Genomic DNA, 20082 nt, shown 5'->3' with positions numbered 1-20082 from the left:
AAGATACTTAACACACATTATAGTTTGGCCATGAAGAAGCAGGGTAGACCTGTGAAACTTCAGGTATTGTTTTAGCACTTCGTGAGAAAGAATTCTAAAATGTTAGCCATTTAACATGCCTCAGAAAGTAGGCATGTTCACTAGATTTTTCCAACATGTAGTGAATGACTATTTTGTCTTAGATGTCACAGATACTTTTACTCATCCACTGAAGAGTATCCAAGGTAACTGCTACAGTCTCTTGAAGTCTAGGACTATATTTCATAACATTTCGTTCTTTGGATTCTTGTAGAAAAAACCACCCTTACCGTTAGTTTCACACAAAAAGTCTCTTGACAAATGCGGGTAGCTTAGTCTCCTGGGGTGTACCTTTAGGCCAGAGTATGCACCGTGGGTAAAGTCCTATGATGCAAAGTTATCAGAGAAGCTGCAGGGAATAAGCCCATGAACAAAAAATCAGCACTCAAGTCTTCATTCCAGATGCTCAACCTTGGGCAAAAATCTTATCTACCAAGGTCTTAATCAATCCCCTTTATTAAATGAAGGGGTGGGACAACATTATTTTATTCTTAAAATAGTTCTTGAATGTGTGCTGTTATTTCAGGCCCTGAACATAAAATATAAAAGCTAAGATCTTCAAAGTACTTACAGTGAGGTTACATGTGCTCTGGTAGAGCCCAGCAGAGGATGGCATTTCAGAGAAGCATCCCAGGAGGACGTGAACTCATAATCTGAAAAAGACAGGGTTTGAGTCAGAGAGCCTAACGAGAACATAATAGGTACAAATCCAAGACCTGGCACAGATGCAAAGAACTGGTGGGTGAATGTGTTTGCGAGGATTGGGGTAACAGAAAAATGAGGAAGACGTCTTTTGAACTTTCCACTCCTCTGAGTGTTTGCTGCTCAGCTGATTTTTTTTTTTTTGGAAAATGTATTGATGTTTCACTTTCCTGCTTCATTGTTATTTCACTTTCCCACTTCATTGTTATTTCTTAGGAATAGAAACCACATTTTGATGTTCTTTGGAGCTTTCCATCTTCCTTTCCATGCTTGTTCTGTAAACCTCCACCCTGCTGGCTCCAATTTTGTGATTGCTCATAGGAGACTGTTCATAAACAGGCTAACAGGAGTGCCATTCTCCTTTTCACCCAAGTAAGGGTACAAAATTAATACTGAGGCACAAGTCTGCAGGGAAGCAAATCAAGTGTCCACTGGCCTTTGGCATAAGCAAGTCTTGGCCTCTTGCCTTTATTCCACGCTGCAGTTTCTGTAGCTTCCCTCTCTACTCTCTCCCAACTTCCATACCTCAAACCGATCTAGATAAATGTTATCGTGCTTAAGGGCTATCAAGATGAAACTGAGTCTAACTGTGAAAAGTATTACTGAACATCCGCTCGGCCTCCTAGGAGGCAGAGTTAATGCTCAAAGCAGCAATGAGGTGCTGAAATTTGGTGGCCTGAAAAAGAACACAAGTGACATCACGCTAAGTCCCTTTTATCAGGCAGTCTTGGGGTTTTTTTCCGAGAGCTCTCAGCTTTGTATTTGTGCTGCTTATGCAGCTGCCTCGTTTTCAGATGGATTACTCCTGTGTTTACACATTGCTCACTAAGTAGCTGGCGCTAACTTCAGAGAAGCCATTCACAGGTCACAGGAACTGTGTGCAGTGCGCCTAAGTAGATATAGTGCATGAGGCACAAAGTTTGCTCTTGGATATTTCTGTACCAAGGGCCCTGATGCATGAATGCCTTTAAATGGGCACTTGACAAAAAAAAAAAAAAAAAATTATAGGAACTTTATTCATTTCAGAGTAAGTATGAATAGCAAGAATCAAGACACACTAAGTTTTCAGGCAGCCTAAAAAGTCACAAATTCTCCACGTGCCAAGGGAAAAAGGAAACTTTCATCAGCCTCATTTGAAGCTGTGTATTTGGGGAGTTCTGCTTGTGGTGCAGTAGAAACGAATCTGATGAGTCGTATCTCTGAGGATGCGGGTTCAGGCCCTGGCCTCACTCAGATGGTTAGGAAGCCAGCGGTGCTGTGAGCTGTGGTGTAAGTCGCAGACGTGGCTTGGATCCTGAGTTGCTGTGGCTGCGGTGTACGCTGGGAGCTTCAGCTCCAATACGGCCCTAGCCGGGAACTTCCATATGCTGCAGATGTGGCCTTAAAAAGCAAAAAAAAAAAAAACAAACAAACAAACAAAAAAAAGGATGTGTATTTGAGAACAGTCCTTTTTCCTTTGGTTGCAATTTATCCTCATGGTTTAGGTATGTGGTCAGTCTAGAGTCTGAATCAGGTGAAGTGATTTCCTTTTAGTGGGGGGTGGGGAGGAGAAAAGAGTCATTTGTTCCAACACTAAAATATATTGATTTGGCAGTCCCATTGTGAAACACTTATATAATTCAACTTAGGGAAAAACGGTGCCATATCAGAGGGTTATTTTCAGAAAAAGCTGAGAATGACATTGAAATCTCTCTTTCCTAGAGACTTTTAAGTCAAAGCCTCAAATGCCTCAAATCTACAGAAAATTTGTAACTGCATTTTGTAATGAAAAATTCATTCATAATATAGGTCATCTCTCTGAGAAAGATACTTAACACTTTTCCACTTCCTCAGTAAATTGTCACGGTGGATGCATCTGAATTTGTGCATGAGAATTTTCTCATTATTAACAGAGAAGGAGAGTACAGAGTCTCTTTAACGTCTAAGTCACTAGAAAATGAAGATTCCTCTGAACTTCCTCTATCCTCATTGTAATACTCATTGAAAGTCATTGCAGCATATGGATTATAGCAAAAAAATTTTGGAGTCACACAAGGTTTTTTAAGTAATAGAAAACACAGTCTAAACTAGCCTAAGCAATTTTTAAAAATCTGTTTGTTGAAACAAGTGAAAAATTGCAGCGTAACAGAAACTTTATTCCCCTTGGTCAATATTTCCCTATTTTCCCTCCTCAAACCCTGGCAGCCATGGTTCTACTTTCTGCTTCTATGAGTTTGACTTTTGTGGATTCCACATATAAGTGAAATCATACAGTAATTGTCTTGCTCTGACTTACTTTACTAGGCATAATGAACTTCACGTTCATCAGTATGTCATAAATGGCTGGATTTCTTTCTTTTTAAGGTAGAATAAAATTCCACTGCATGTTTACCAGATTTTCACAGTTTCAGTTATGCAAAACCAAGGCATCAGGGGATCTAAAGTACAGCATGGTGATCACAGTTCATAGGACTGTACTATATACCTGAAATTTGCTAAGAGATCTGAAATCGTCTTACAACAAAAAAGGTAATTATGTGAGTTTGACTGTGGAACTATTTCACAACATGTATGTGCATCAAAACATCATGTTACACAAGTTAAATACCATCAATTTTTGTCAATTATATTCAATACATCTTTAAAAAAAAAAAAAAAGTCCAGGGGATTCTGGATTCAGGCAGGGCTGAATTCAGGGCTCAAATACTGTTAACAAGACTACATTTTCTCTACCTCTTGGCCTGTTTTTCTCTCTTTCATGCTATGATTTTATTTATTCGGTGGAAAACGGTCAAAGCTCCACATTCTCTCAGATTATAATTCAGCCAAGAAGGCCATGGGCTTGTAAAGTAGTGCTTATAAAAAACACAGGATTTGAAAATTGAGGGCTATTATTGGAAGTAGGTAACCTAATTTTTGGTGACCAAAATGCCGTTTTCTCCCCTAAAATCATTTCGTAACCCTTTGATCTTAGGCATCCAAGCTTCTATTTCATTTTTATAAGGGAGAACCCAATGTGAACGACTTTCTATGGTGTCCTGGGGGTTAAACAGACTTTTGAAAACAGTCTCTAACAAGCTCTTGGCAGAAGGCAGACAAACAATAAGTGGGTATAAAGCTGCTTAAAATGCTCCAGAAAGAGCTAGAAGTAGGAAAATGGTGCTTTTTTATAAGGGAGAACCCAATGTGAACGACTTTCTATGGTGTCCTGGGGGTTAAACAGACTTTTGAAAACAGTCTCTAACAAGCTCTTGGCAGAAGGCAGACAAACAATAAGTGGGTATAAAGCTGCTTAAAATGCTCCAGAAAGAGCTAGAAGTAGGAAAATGGTGCCCTGATCTCAGCCTCTGATCACCAGAGCTGATGGTCTAAGGCCAAACCACATCTCTGTGACAAAAACGTATTTGAACGTGTGTGACTAAGTGCAAACAACAGCTTATACTTGCCAAAGAAAATTACACCAGCATTTATGAAACATGTTAATGTTTTGCAAAGAGGAAGAAAGAGTGAAAAAAAAAATAAACTATATCCTTGTTACATGAGAAACAATCATTTGTTTTAATCCCGCCTACCTACAGAGAAAAAGAAGAGAATCAAGGTCAAAGCCATAGCTTCAGGCATGTACATCACTTGGATATAGAAAACTGGTGGAGGTCCTGCTGCGGCGCAGTAGAAACCAATCTGACTAGTATCCATGAGGATGCAGGTTTGATCCCTGGCCTTGCTCAGCAGGTTGGGGAATCAGGCATTGCCATGAGCTGTGGTTGCAGACAAGGCTCAAATCCTGTGTGGCTGTGGTGGAGGCCAGTGGCTACAGCTCTGATTCAACCCCTTGCCTGGGAACTTCCTGATGCCGTGGATGCAGCCCTAAAAAAACAAAACAAAACAAAGGACAAAGACAAAAGAAAACTGGTGAAATTTCCCTGTGTCTAGCAGTGATCTTGAGACTAATGTCTTAAAGTTTACACACTGAACAAGAAAGATGAGAGACAGAGAGTGAGAAAGGCAGCAAGAGAGGAAAAGAGAGATGGTGGGAGGAAGGAAGGATGAAACCACGCTATGCACCTGAGTCCACTGGCGAGTGAAGAAGGGGCTCCTGATCTCCTTGGAAACCCATTCATGACCTTACTTCCATTTCCCTGTAAGAAGTAGGGATTTCCAGGAGGCAAGAGAAATAACTGCCCTGATTGGGCAAATGATTGAAAGTGGAGTACCTCCTGCTATGTAGCACTGGGAACTATGTCTAGTCACTTATGATGGAGCATGGTAATGTGAGAAAAAAGAATGTATACATGTATGTGTAACTGGGTCACCATGCTGTACAGTAGAAAAAAAATAATATATTGGGGAAATAAAAAAATATTTTAAAAATTAAATTTAAAAATAAAAAAATAAATTAAAAAAAAAAAAAAGAAAGTTGAGTACCAATTCCCAAAACTCTCAGTTCCGAGGTTCCAGAACTCAAGGCACATTGTGGGGACAGGAGCAGACTGTGTGGATGAATCAGGGTGGTCCCTCCATTACTTCAGCGGTACTCACATGAAAAAGACTGTACAGAAAAGTGCAACAGGGCAACTTGGTGGATACGTCACAACAGGCTTGGTAAGCATCTTTTTTTTTTTTCCCCCCAGAGTCCCATCAGGCACAATAAGCATTTTTATAAAAGGGTGGTCAGTGTACATGTATGTTTTTGCCAGAGGGGTATTTGAATTCGTCAGCATGCTGTCATAATCAAGTATGGAACAAGCTGGAATTTATAATTATCCACAACAATTTACCACACTTATCTTAAAGATGTCCTAATGATTGTATTTTTTAGGGAAAAAAAAGTTCTAGAAGGACTACTTAAGACTGTAATCATCCAAATGACAAATAATGACTGGTTGAAAAACCTACCTAAAATTCAAGGCCCAGCTCAGGATGTGAAATTTTGGGGGAATTACATGGGGTGAAGTAACCAACAAATACAATTTACCTCTTACTAAACTTGCTAGTAAACAACAAACCCATTCACTGACATTATATAACCCTCAAACATATTGTCCTCTTTAAATTGTTAATTGTCTATCACAGTAATTAAAAATATCTTTTTTATTTACCCTTAATTTCATCTTTCCTAGGGCTTTCGTATTTGTTATGTCAATCCAAATTTCCATGTTATAATATTCCTTATGCCTGAAGAACTTTTTTTTTAATATTTCTTGGATTGCAGGTGTTCTTGCAATGAGTTCTCTCAGCTTTTGGTTTCTCTAAGAAAATCTTTACTTTGCTTTTATTATTGAAGGATATATTAGCTGAGTACACCTGGATAAAGTTCTTTAAAATTTCAGAAAGTATGAGAGTCTTTAGTAAAAAAAAAAAAAAAAAAAAAAAAAAAAACACTTCAGATAAAAAAAAATTCAGAAAGTAAAGATATTGTTCTTTTTTTTCTAAGTATGCTATAATTTATTTTTATTTCCCATATTTAGTAATTCTTTTTTTTTTCTTTTGTATGCTTTCAAGGTATTTGTTTTTGGTGTTCAGAGGTTTGGCTGTAATGTGTCTAGGTGTTGTTTTGTTTTAATTTTGTTTATTCTGCTGGGTTTTCAAAGCTTCAATGTTTTACTTCACCAATTTTAAATATTCCTAGCCATTACTTTTTCAAATATTCCTTCTTCCATGTTCTTTCCATCTTGGCCTTTTTTGAAGTCTCATCACATCTATGTTAGACTCTTCAATATGATCCCACAGCTGTCTGTGCCTCATAGGTTTCAAAGTCCTCCAGACATAGGCTTCTATTATCTTGTGCTTAAGATTTGGCCTGAGATGCCAGAGCATTTTTCCCACTGTTTCAATTTCATCCTTGGCTTTCAATAGTTCCTGAATGTCTGTGCCACAGACAAGGCATCTTCCAGTTCATCTTTAATAGACCACTAGGCTCATGATGGTGCAGCAAAAAAAGTATTCAGTTCTATTAAGCTTGTTCAGCTTCAACCTTATGCGGGCCTGTGCTGGGCCTTGGATATGAGTCTTGCTAAGTATTTCTGATCTTCCTCTATTTGGAAGCTAAGCTCTACCTGTATCGGTCTTAGGCACAAGTTTTCCTGCTCCTGCTCCAACTGAGCAGATTTCTCTTTTGTGTTGATGCCAAAACCTGGGACCAAGTGATTTTCCTTCTTTTTCTCCAGGGCAGAAGGCTGTTGATTTACCTTTCCCTAGAAGCAGTGGATTTTTACCTAGGTCCCAGGGTTGGAAGGGTTTGAATCCCCTCTCAAGGCCTTTGTGGTTTTATTTATGTGAGAGCAGGAGCCAAAAAAGTAGTTAGTAATTTTGTGTCTGACGCAAGTGGCAACTGATAATCATTTGCATACATGCCTCATGGAGGAGCAGTTTCCAACCTCTGGGTTTTTTTGTGCGTTTTTTTTTGTGTGTGAGCACTGGGTGGATGCCTATGCAAAGGAGCTTTCAAGTTAATATGGCCTCCCCTCTTTACTAAAACTCTGAGTTAATTTGCTAGCTCTGGTTACCTGGCCTAGGATATAAAGGCTATTGTCTATTACTTAGGGTACATCAGTTCCACAGAGGCAAAGGGAATCAGGAAAAGAGGTTTTCTCATGCTTTCGAGCTTAAAAAGGAGTGACTTACTCAACATTAATAGAGTTTAAAACATAAATTTTCAGTTCCCAGCAGCATATATCCTTTTTCAGAAGAAATGTTAGTGCAATCCCCAAAATCAAGAGATAAAAGCAGAATTTCATTAATACTATTTAGCAAAGTAGGATTACATGGATAATATTTACTTATTAGAAAGTAACTTAAATGACAAGGTTAGTATTTGATGAACACAGGCCTTTAAAATTTGGATTTAAGTGGGCCAGTGGGTGGTTATGGTAAAATGTTCTTAATACTTTATCCTGCAATCTTAGGATATTCTTCAGTTATATAGAATTGGCAAGAAAAGCTTTTTCTCCTTGAAAATTGCATAAATGTGAAGAAATCCAACATAAAATTAGCATAATGATCTTTAATATGCTAAACTATGCCGCAAAACACATTTATGTTTTAAGTGACATTTTTAATAGTATATATAAAATGTATTTAGTAAAATTTGAATTAAATTTTGTGACATCCTGAACTACCTCAAGAGACCTAGAATTCATCTCAGTCATTAATTTATTAAGAAAAGGTTATCCATAAAAATATTAAAATAAATAAAATACATAGAGTTTCTAATTAGTCTAATGGAGTAAATATCTTAATGCCCCGTCTCTGCTACCTCCTTTTGAATAAGGCTCAACACCTGGTTTGCTCTCACATTTTCCCAAAACTGAATACATTACCTACTATTTTAGGATATTTAAAGAGCTTTCAAAGAAATGTAGCTTTATAATACCAACTAAACAGTTATCTCTTGAGAGACTGAACCATTAAATCACTTTGGTAAAAGTATACAAGTTATTTTTTGTACAATTAAATGTATTTAAAATCTATTTTTTTGGAGGAGAGACAACTCTCAGAATTTTTTTAAAAGTATGTTTTTTACGCCATGAAAACCAATGCAAGATGTGACAACTCAATGCCTTAAAAATGATTATGTTGATATTTCAATGACAGCCTTATTTATGCATAAGAGATTACATTTTAGCTTTCCAAATTCACTGCTGTAAATTCAGTCTTTACCAAATTAAGAACATTTTAATCTCTCCACAATACACTCTGGCTAGAGATTTAGGCACCTTTCAAATATAAAGTGATTAGTATTCAAACATTCTTGCCTTTCAAAAAAAGCTTCTGAACAAATTGATGTGTAAATTGAACAAACTATCAGCTCCATCTCATTATTAAAGAACAGCATTTTGGCACTTTCTCTGCCAGGTCTTTTGTTTTAATAAAAAATGTCTTACAATTTCTGATAGATGGCGTCCACTGGCTTGTTTACAATGCTTTCATCAGGTCCCCTGTGTCTCTTGAAGACCAGCTGAATCTCATTTCCTTCCATTTTGGATTACACATTTGGAGCACCATGTAATGGCCTTGGCTATACGAGCAGTAGCAGAATGATTCCAACCATCGCTTTCAGCTTTAATTCACTTTCATTAGTCTTTGATTGTGTTGACAAGACCCAGCTGTGAGTTTGATTATTAATGCTTCTATAAAGTCTTGGTGCTTATGACATCATCAGAGCAGGAGAAATCAGGACTAGTGTCTTAAATAAAGAGATGATAGTTTAATGTGATTTTAAATTATCTGATAATAATGTGAGGACGCTTTTGGATCAACCAAAAGATGATTCTTCTTCCACAGCAAATAAAAAGGAGAAAAACTTGATATATGCTAACCACATGGTTTTGCTCAAGGTTTTGAACCAATAGGACCAGTATGATTCAAAAATTCACTGATACAAAACTAGATTAAACAAATAGGAAATCCATTTTCAAATATTTTAACAGGAAGAACTACATTCATATAGAAAATTCTGTCACTGTCATTTTTGGCTTAACTATTCTGTTAGGTACATGAAAACACTACATTAATGGTCCTTTGTTAAAGACTGTTTTTCTAATTATGATTGATAAAATTTCATCATACACTAGTGTACCATTTAGGGGGAACTGTGGTAGCCTTGAAATGGGTCATTTGGCTAAGGTGAAAACTGCATTACTCAGAATTCCCTTTTTTGGTAAGCTTCCTAAGAGAGCCACAAATAGATTCTTATAAGATTTGGAAGAACTAGGAAAACTAAGCATTCATTTTGTCACTGATCCACAGTGCTGCTCATTGGCTAACTCATCTCAAGAGGCATGAAGCAGCATTTAGACCTGCAATTCTCTACTTTTCTGGATTTATTTTCAGTTTTTTCTGGTTCCTGGGCCATGCATGTGTTTAGCTCTGCAATAATGGCTTCTTCATGATACTCTTTTAACCAAGGTCAGAAGCCACAAGAAGGGGCATGAGTTTCAGTCCAAGAGGAAAAAGGCAACTTTCATACAGAGGAACAAAGAATTACATTTGTCCTCTTCTCAGAAAACATTCAAGCAAGAGAGTGAGTGAAACATTTAAAGTGTTAAGAAAAAGAAACCACTAACATTGAATTTTGTAACCTGCAAAATTACCCTTCAGAAGTGAAAGAGAAATAAAGACATCCTCAGCAAAATAAAAACCGAGGAACTTGTTGCCTCTAAACTTACCTCGCTAGAAATACTAAAAGAAATTCTTTGGAAACAAGGAAAATAATACCTATCAGAAACTCAAATCCACATACCAAAAAGAAGAGCATCAAAGAATAAATATATTAAAACCTTTTCATTTGCAGCAACATGGATGGACCTAGAAATTATCACGCTAAGTAAAGTTAGCCAGACAGTGAGACACCAATATCACATGCTATCACTTACATGTGGAATCTTAAAAAGGACACAATGAACTTCTTTGCAGAACAGATACTGGCTCACAGTCTTTGAAAAACTTATGGTTTCCCAATGAGACAAGTTGAGGGGTAGGGGATGCACTGCAGGTTTGGGATAGAAATGCTATCAAATTGGGTTGTGACGATCATTGTCCAACTAAAAATGTAATGGATTAATAAAAATAAAATCTTTTCTTTTTCTTATTCTTAGGAGACCTAACAGATAATTTCTTCAAAATAATAATAGCTATAATGTATTCTACAATGTATGCTTATGCATATATGTACATATATGTATATTCTTATAAATATATATATATATACACACATGTGCATGTATATATGTATGTATATGCTTATCTGTGCCTAAATATAAGTGAAAAGCATGGCAACAATGATAGGAAGGATGGAAGGGAGGAATTGGAATTATTTTGCTGTAAGAAACTTACACCACTCTCAAAGTGCTGCAGTGCTGTTTGAAAGAAGACATGGATTAGTTGTTTGTTAACTGCAAACTCCAGGGCAACCAATAATAAGTAAAAAAAAAAGTATAACTGATACGCTAAGAAATGCAGCTAATATGCAGCATCCCTAGGAAACTAATAAAGAGGAATGCAAAGGATTTGATTATATTCAGTATATATTAAATAGTAGATTCCCCATGTAGACTGCATGAAGATTTTACATTCGTCGTTTATAAATAATGTCTACACTTCAGTAAGCAAAAGGTAAATTACTTGATTAAAAATGGACAAACACTAAAGTAACAATTTGCAAAAGAGAAAAAAAAAGCCTGTATTCATATGAAAAGACGATTCTTCTCATTAAAAATAAGGAAAACACACATTAAAACAAAAATATATTTCATCCCTCAGATTCATTAAAATTAAAATAACTATTGGAATAATATGTGCGAGTTAGGCATAGGAAATTAACAATATTGACAGCAGTATACACTGGTGCAATCTTTTTTGAAGTTATGTGCTAAAACATCAGATTTATAAGTCTAATTTCTCTAACTGCTTCACAGAAAATCTACATCTATATAAAATATCTTTAAAAATATCTATACATGTATAAAAGAGTCATTACAGTATTGATTATATTAGTAAAAAATTAGTAACAACTTAAATGCTAACCATTTTGAGGGAGTGATTCATTATCTCCACAAAAATTCATACAGTAGTTAAATAAGATCTACGCCCTGAAACAGAAAGACTGCCATGTCACACTGTTAAGAGTAAAAAAGAAATTTTAAAAGTATATATCTTGATTCCATTTACATAGAAAATTTTATTTCTTTCTGTATGAGTTATGTATTTATATAAATGCACAGAAAAGGTTTGAAAGATGCACATTAATCTTTTTAAAGTGGTTAAGGGTTCCTGGACAACATATGAGAGGAGTTTGGTAAAAGAGTACCCTCAGTTTTACTCTCAATCCTGTGATTTACTATATTCAAGTTATAACTGTATTTTCACTTTCTTAAAAAGTCTATCAAAAATTCAGTTTTTGTACTATTTTACCTCTGATTAATAGGTATGCTCCCATAACAATATATGGCAAATAATCGATACCTATTAAATATTTTGTATTCAATAAATGGAAGAAGGATGGCAGTAAACATAAATCCTGAAAGAAAATCATTTTAAATTATGGCAAAAAATGAAAAATATAACAAAGAATAATATAAAGTTAGGAAAAGGCAAAACAGAGTTAAGCAAGAACTCTATCTTGAAAACTTATTTTCTTGGTGAGGAAGGAGGAATATAAACATTTAGGAAAATCAAGCTGGGAATAAATCTTGCTTTTCTAGCTATATAATAGATGTTGGGGCCAAGCAGTATGGGAGAGATACAGTTAAACTTTTATATAATTTCATTTAATAAAATTTGTATTCTTTCCATGTAAGTATTTTGAATTTATTAAAATTCTTGTGCTATTTTCTGGTCAGTTGATTCATTTACAAACATTTTGTTTTACAGCAGATATGATCACAACAATGTAAGTAAAACTTTAAAAAATAAAAAAATTTAATACGTCAATAAAACCTTAAAAAATAAAAATAAATTAAAAAACACAATGTTTCACTAATGGAGTATTTTTCTTAAAACAGGAATACAGAATCTAGACATTTTATACAACAGTGGCAAAAGATAAAATCATCCTACCAAAGCAGTTCTAAAATGAAAACTGAACTCTAGATGACATTTCTACTTGCACCATGGGTAGGCCAGAAGTCTACGTACGTCTTAAAGAATACAGTGAACTCTTTCTGTTCTCTGCTTTTCTTGATTCATACTGAAATAGGCAGGTTAATCACATCCTTGATTAGTTATATATAGTATGAAAATCAAGCCAATATCCACACCATTTTAGTTAGTTTTTAAAAATGTGTTATGAGATTTAATATTCTTTTCCTTCGAGAAACATCTGATATCTTAAAACAGATTTATCAGAAACATCTGATATCTTAAAACAGATTCTTTTATTTGTTGCTTTCAAAACACGTTAATAGAAACTTTAGTATGCAACCTAAATGATAATCTCACTAATCTTACCAACATTTTTACATGAATAAGAAGACAGGACAAAGGATAAACTTACCATTTAATGAGCACTTGTTATTAAATCTACTAGCTCTCCTATAAAAACTCCTGAGGGAGGGTGAGGAAAGATTCCTCTGAGAACAACATGATCAGACTTCCTAGCTTAAAATTTTCTGCTCTGGAAAGTTTTCTAACTAAATAAAATATATCTTGGGATTTATAACCTTTAACGCTTTTTTCTTTTTCAGGGTAGTGTAAAGTGGAAGATTTCAAATCACCCTATATAGTCAAACAGCTGCTTCATCTTCAAGTAAGTTTAGATTTCCTGAGCTTGTTTATAAGATCAAACGTCTTCAATTTACAGCACCCAGTCTTTTCCTAGACGTCAAAGAGTATAAATATTCCTTTTATTCATAGGACATATGGGAACAGATGCTACATGATTAAATTCTTCCAATTTAGGTCCATTTGAGAACACTTCAATGAATTTTACCGCTGGTTAATATGGTGTGATAATGTCTGTATCTTGAAATAAATTTCTTTACTTCCCATCTCTCAGGCAAAGCTTATTGCTTTAGGTATGATATTAATGCATTATTATTTCCCCACTGTCACAGGTGACATAGAATCCAAATTCCTAAAAGTGAACATTGTGTCCATATTATGCTACTCTAATGTCACTCATGAATTACAAGCCAACAATGCCATCCTCTACCATTTAGAGTTCATTGTTGGGAACAGATATCACTCAAGGTATTTAGCAGGAAGGGATTTAACATACAGACTTAAAAATATCATTCAAAGAATGGAATGAGTTGGCTCCAAGTTAGACCTCCAAGAATGTCTCCCGTAATAACAAAAAATAACAATTGGGAAAATATTTCTATTTACAAAAGCATCAGAAAAAATAAAAGACATAGGAATATATTTAAGAAAAATGTAAAACTTAAAGCAGAATTTAAATTTGGGCAAGAAATCCTTGAATTGCACTGAATTTCTTGAAAACATCTAGAATGACTTGCTTGCAATAAGGTGATCTAGAGCTTAAAACAAATAAAATTCCATTTTTAGACATTTGATCTTGCAGGCAGTTGGAACTGTGTAATTACATGAATCTACATACTTCGAACTTCCACAGACACAGAAACTGTGCTTTCTTATTCAGAACACAATAACTTAGCTGAATTTAACACATTTACTCGGAAAAACAAAAAAAACAAAAAAAAACCCAGTACTGTTTAAAAAAAAAACTACTATACTGTGAATAATCACTATGATTTAATACTTTACATCTAAATGAGTTGCGTATTCTTACTGCAGGATATATGGCAAATATTTACAAAATATTGACGGTGGCAAGATTTTATTTTTTTAAAATAGCTTTTATTCATTATTTTATTCATTGCTAATTTCTTTTAGACTTTCATTGTTTATAAACCCATAGGGTGTTATAATACAGATAATAGTTTCATGAAAATGTTTTTGTTATCTAAATCACAGAATAGGTACAATAAAAAATACATTAGATCCTAGCACCAAATTCCTCTAACTGCATGAGTCAACTACACTGGCTTTTAGGATCTAAAAATTGTGTACCACATTCAAATCTTTCATATTATACAGAACATAAATTACAGAGAAAGCACTAAAATAAAACCTATTTCCTTAACCTAATAATGAAAAGTGATTTACTATGGTACACGTAGTTGTATCCAAAATGAGTAAGAGACCAGGGAGCGCAGAGAAGGAAGTTAACAAGAAACAGAGGAGGGCTCTAATAGCTGGTATTACAGTGTATCAAGGGAAATCATCTGGAAATGATTCATAAAGCTTTCAAAATAGACAAATGGTCCCATATACGCCATTCCCATAAGGGCAACTATTTACATTTCTGATATCATGGAGTATAGAAAGGAGCTGATAGAGGCCATCGGCAATTATTTGTTTGATTCTGTTGTACCTGCATCATTAAACCAATAAAAGAGAAAACCAAGGTAATTGCAGATAGTCATCAATTTTTCTGCTGCTTCATTTTAAACGCGTTACTGGCTAAAGTGTCAGTACTGAATTACACTGCAGCTAGATTTTTCACTGCATTTAGCAGCTTCTTGAATTAAAATTCTGCTTCTAAAGGCTATATAATTAGATAACTTACTCATGTATTCTGAAATATTGGGGTTTGTTAGGATTCTGTCCCCCTATTCTGGGGATTTTTTTTTTTTTCAAACCTCACGTTTTGCAGTTGGGGAAGTGATTTCTCTCTCCTATAATTTAGCTGTTTGGTAGTAATGAAGGCTGAACAGAGAAGTGGAAGCTTGTAGGTGACTTAACATCCGGGACATAATTATTCGTCCAGGAAAGAATTATGTCCTATAGCGCTTATTTAACATGTACCACACTCCCTTGTATGTTTAATATTCTTTTGGTTATTACACTATGTCTTTCCAACTCTGTGGCTAGGGACCATTGGTTCTACTTTCCCATGTCCTACCCGAGCAACTATCACATGTAGGTGTAGACTATTAAAGCTGATGGGATCATCTAATCCAAAAACACCCTCACATCACAAATGAGAGGACTCAGAAGTCTGGATGACTTTCTCAAGGTCACAGAATCAATTACAAATTTAAAATAAAAACAGAGGTTTCTAGTATTCTCTCTACCGTCTTACACAAGCTTTCAAACCACGGTATCCTCCCCACATACTCAGTGACAACAACTTCTGTGTGGAGCAGATTCTCCCTGGAGAGGACCCCGTGATCCTGATGATTGTGACACTGTGCTGCAGGCTCTTTTCATGAAGATAATGCTATTAACTCATGCCCGGCAGAGCCTGTAGTTCAGCCACATTTTTGGTACAGGTGGTAGATTATTGATAATCCAAACACAGTCTTTACGTACTCCTAGGCTTTATGGTCAGGGACTAAAGTAGAAAACCTGCCTGCTCTAGTATTATTCTCTCAAGCAAATACTTTGCGAGAAACCACCACAAAAATCTAGAAAGAGAAGTCAACCGCAGTAAGAGTTTTACGACACTGGAAGAAAGGTTTGCCGGGTCGGCAGTGTGCATACCTCTTCCCAGCCAATATACCAACACTGAAAGCACATACGTTTCAGTTCCATTAAATTAATGAGGAAGAAATTCAAACAATATGAACAATATGACGTATGCTGAAATGACTGACAACAAATTCAATTTAGTTTTTTAAGCCAAAAAAAGAACTCTTACTGCATCTGAGGGTCAAGTATCATTTATTTAAATAGCTCTTGTAGAACTATCACCATAAACACTGAACACCAGGGTTAAAGGGGTTAAAAGTACATACTGGAGACTGACCGTCTCATGACAGCTGAGAAGCTGGAAGCTGTGCTCACCTGCTCGCGACTGAAATTAGTGAAAACTACATTAAAAACAAAAACATTTTTTAAAAAAATGCAAACTCTGGAAATGGTGCTAAGGACAAACAGTAAATGAGGAAACATCAATTGAAGAAAATTTTGAAAATTTGTTTTTAAAAGGACAAGAGTCTGTGGTATTCAAAGACAAGATTATTCCCTCACCCCACCCCATGCCACACACCCCCCCCCACTTCCCCACTTCAGCAAGGTGGGGACTCCATTCCAAGCTGCTGCAGCCAAGAACATAGGGCTCCCTCTCCCCCCAGCTCCCTACCGCAAAGCAGTTTTCCCTTGGGGAAGAGTAGGACATCAGCATTTCTCACCCCACTCCCAGCTACCTGCTCCTGAGGCTAAATCCTGGGTCGATGTCTTTGAGGGGCTGCTTTCCAGCCCCTACACAAGGAACAGAGATTTTACATAGGACACTGTGAGCTTAGAGGACAGGCTCTTAATTATCTTTGCCCTTGTCCAAGAGGCAGTAGTTCCATGCCAGGTGAAGCAGGCACCTGAGGACTTCTGGCCACCCCACCCCAACTTGGGGAGCATTCCAATCCTAGAGAGAAAAAGCTCAAAGAGAAGCTTGCCATGGCCCCCACCCTCAGGTCTAGACCCCAGGTTTAGAGATGTTGCCTGGGTTGGGCAAAGTGGAAAACAACTCCTAATCTCTTCCCAAAGGAACTGGTTTCACAGAAAGTCAAGCCTAAGGGCACTCTCATGGAAGTTGCAATTGAAAGGCAGTTGGGAGCGGATTTAAGATAAAAGTTAAACTGTTTATAAGAGAGAACAACTATAGACAACTCGTTAAAACAACTAGACAAAAAGTCAGCAAGAAAACAGAAGGCTTCAGTAACCATAAGCCAGCTAGACATAACAGATATCTGTAGAACATTCTACACAACAGCAAATGAATATACGCAGGTAGAAAGCTTTATATTAGGCCATAAATCAAGGCTCAATAAACTTAAAAGGCTAGAAAAACAATACAAAGTATGTTCTCCTACCACAAGAAGTCAGGAGAAATGGAAAATTTGGGGAACTCATCAACAATGTGTAAATTAAACAATACATTCCTAAATAACTAATAGGTTAAAAAAAAGAACTCAAAAGGGAAATTAGAAAACACATTGAAATGAATAAAAATAAAGATAGAACATAGAAAAAGTTACAGAGGCAGTGAACGCAGTGCTTAGAAGGAAATGCAGAGCTATATGCTTATGTTAAGAAAGATCAAAATCAATAATCTAAACTCCCACATAAGACACTAAAAAATTGAAGATACTAAAGTAAGCAGAAAAGGAGTTCCCATCATGGCACAGTGGGTCACTGCAGAGGCTTAGGTTTGATCCCCAGCCCAGCATAGTGTGTTAAAGGACCCAGCGTTGCTGCAGTTCGGGCATGGTTTGGCAGCTGTGGCTCAGATCCAATCCCTGGCATAGGAACTTCTATATGTCCCAGGTGTGGCCATAAAATAAAATTAAATATATAAGTATAAATATATACATATATAGTAAGCAGAAGGAAGAAATAATAAAAGTTAAAGTAGAAATTAATGAACTTGAACTAGAGAACAGAATCTGTATGTTAACACCTCCAAAGGAACAAATGCCTTCTTTCTCCAGGAATGGTAACAGCAGTATTGGAAGACTGCTACCAATGAATTCAGCAGCTTGCTTTGCTTTTGTTTCTTAGAATCCCATTGGACTACATGTTGTCATTCAGTTATTCTTCAGACAGAATTTCTTATCAGAATAAATGGCATGACAATCTATGCAGATGTGCAAACAAGATACTATCCCCAGCCCTGACCAAAACTGCACGCACACTTGGATATACAACAGGTATCTCAAACGTGGATGATGTAAAATTCTTTATTCTCCATTCTATCCCTGGAAAATTCTTTATTCTCCATTCTAGACCTTTTCCATCTAAGACTATGACTATCATCTATGCAGCTGTTCAACGAAAAACTAAGAGAAGGAAATCTTTCCTGAACATCTAATGCAACAGCAAATCCTTCCTTGCTTACCTCAAAAATAACCCCCCAAATATTTATTTTCTCCACCTTCATCAATGGCATACCACCCAAGTCACCATCATCCGCTCCCATCTGCCACCGAATTTGGATCACCCTGCTTTTTAAAACAGTATTATGCCTTTCACCGGCATTGAATAAAGCTGAAGCTGTTAAACTTGGCACAATCTAGTCATGCCTACTTATCCAACTGCATTTCTTCTACTACCCTCTTGCTTACTAGTTTTCAGAAAAAGCGGCTTTTTTTTTTTTTAACTTGAAGATACTAGGTTTTTTCTTGCATTAGAGCATCTGCATTGGCTTTTTACTATGGTCTGGGACCATCCAGCCCTAGTTCTTGTTGCTGGATCATTTCTGTCATTGAGATTGTCAATTCTTACCTATTCTCGGAGAAATTCCCTAGACATTATTCCTAAGTAAATAATTTCTTCAGCCACTCTATTATCACTGAATTTCATTTTCCTCAAAGTAAGTATCATTTTTCATCTACTTTTATTCACTTATTGTTTATTTAAAAGGGTAGAGACTTTGTCCATCACATTCAATGGTATATCCTCAGCGGCTAAAGAGTACCCAGACTCCATAAATATTTACCAAATGAATACATTCTTGACATTTCCTTCTACCCCAACCTTTCACTAAATCCTATTGATATTACTTGGTAAGTATCTTTGGACTATATCTAATTCTCTCCATCATCTGTGTCACCTTGTGGACTAAATTACCATTAAAATGAGATTAAGAGTGTCTGAGTCTGAGAACTCCTATCTGAATTTCTGATATCTATTTTGTCCCTCTCTCATCTATTATCTACTTGGCAGATAGGATAATCCTTTCCAAACTATAATCAGTTCAAAATGTCCTCATACTTGGCATAGTCAGTGGCTTCTCACTGCTCTTAGACAAATATCAAAATTACTAATAAGAGCCATAAGGCCATGGGTTCCCTTACTCCTATAGACGTCCCCAGTCTCATCTATTTTTGTTTCACACTCCAAGTTCTGGCCACCCTGGCTTTCATTTAATTATTTATCTTACTCTGCTTTTTGTATCATGGTGTCTGAATGCATGCTGTTCCATCAGCCTGGAACATCCTTCTTACTCCTCTTTACATCTTTATCGTGCAGATCTCAATCAAATGTGTTAGGTACTTTAGGAAACTCTTGGTTGCTCCATGTCAAGATCATATTCTTAATTTTGGGTTATGAGCAGGAGAACTTTTGAAAAAAGAAGAAAAGTAAAGAAGAGAAAAAGAAAAACCAGATGAGATGTTTGGATTCATCCTAGGTTTCTTGGATCACAATATCGAGCAGTGGATTCCAGTCATTCATAGTGTCTAAACAACCTCCCTTTTGGTTTCTTAGCTTATAAAACAAGGACTCTACAGGATCTGTAGTTACTGCCCAAAACAGGCCAGGGATTGAGACCAAGTTGTTTCTCAAGGCTAAGCAACCCACTCTGGACCGCTCTAACTGATCATTAGAAAGTTCAGCTGTAGTGACTCAGCAAAAATAGTTTTCCCTCACCTTCTTCCAACCAATGTTCATGCTGAACCTCTAACATATACAACAAATTGGAATTTAATGAAGCATAGTGATGCTTTGTTTTACTGAAAAGTCATCTGACACTTTTGACTCATAATAAGTTTTCTTCTCAACTAGTATCTAAGCCTTCTCTCATTACATTGATGCTGAGAAAGGCCTTCTACTTAATGCGCATGGTCACTTTTGTGTTTGTTTTTTTTTTCCCACTTAAGTTTACTGCTATTCAATCTGCCTTTTATATTTGATTTCATTTTATTCTGTTCCAGAATGACAAAATCCTTGGGGTCCTGATTTGCTACTCTTCTGCTTTAGTTCATCTAGTAATGAATCATTGTGCCTTTGAAAAGACATTAATGAAAATGATCATAGACCTTTATTATATCACTGAAAACATGTTACATTCTTTTGATATCA

At 36.1% G+C, this 20082-nt stretch overlaps 1 long non-coding RNA gene across 2 annotated transcripts in view; it reads right to left on the bottom strand.

The window, feature by feature from the left end:
- Positions 1-20082, bottom strand: part of LOC110259475 — a 407237-nt gene that overhangs the window by 295550 nt on the left and 91605 nt on the right. For both annotated transcript variants that reach the window (XR_002341895.1, XR_002341896.1), the window contains exon 2: positions 650-731. This is a non-coding gene — a long non-coding RNA (uncharacterized LOC110259475). The remainder of the gene's footprint in view (positions 1-649; positions 732-20082) is intronic.

The sequence above is a fragment of the Sus scrofa genome, chromosome 2 (assembly GCF_000003025.6).
Source record: "Sus scrofa isolate TJ Tabasco breed Duroc chromosome 2, Sscrofa11.1, whole genome shotgun sequence".
Taxonomy (NCBI): domain Eukaryota; kingdom Metazoa; phylum Chordata; class Mammalia; order Artiodactyla; family Suidae; genus Sus; species Sus scrofa.
The sequence above is the reverse complement of the archived record's forward strand: the minus strand, read 5'-3'. Positions and strand labels throughout refer to the sequence as shown.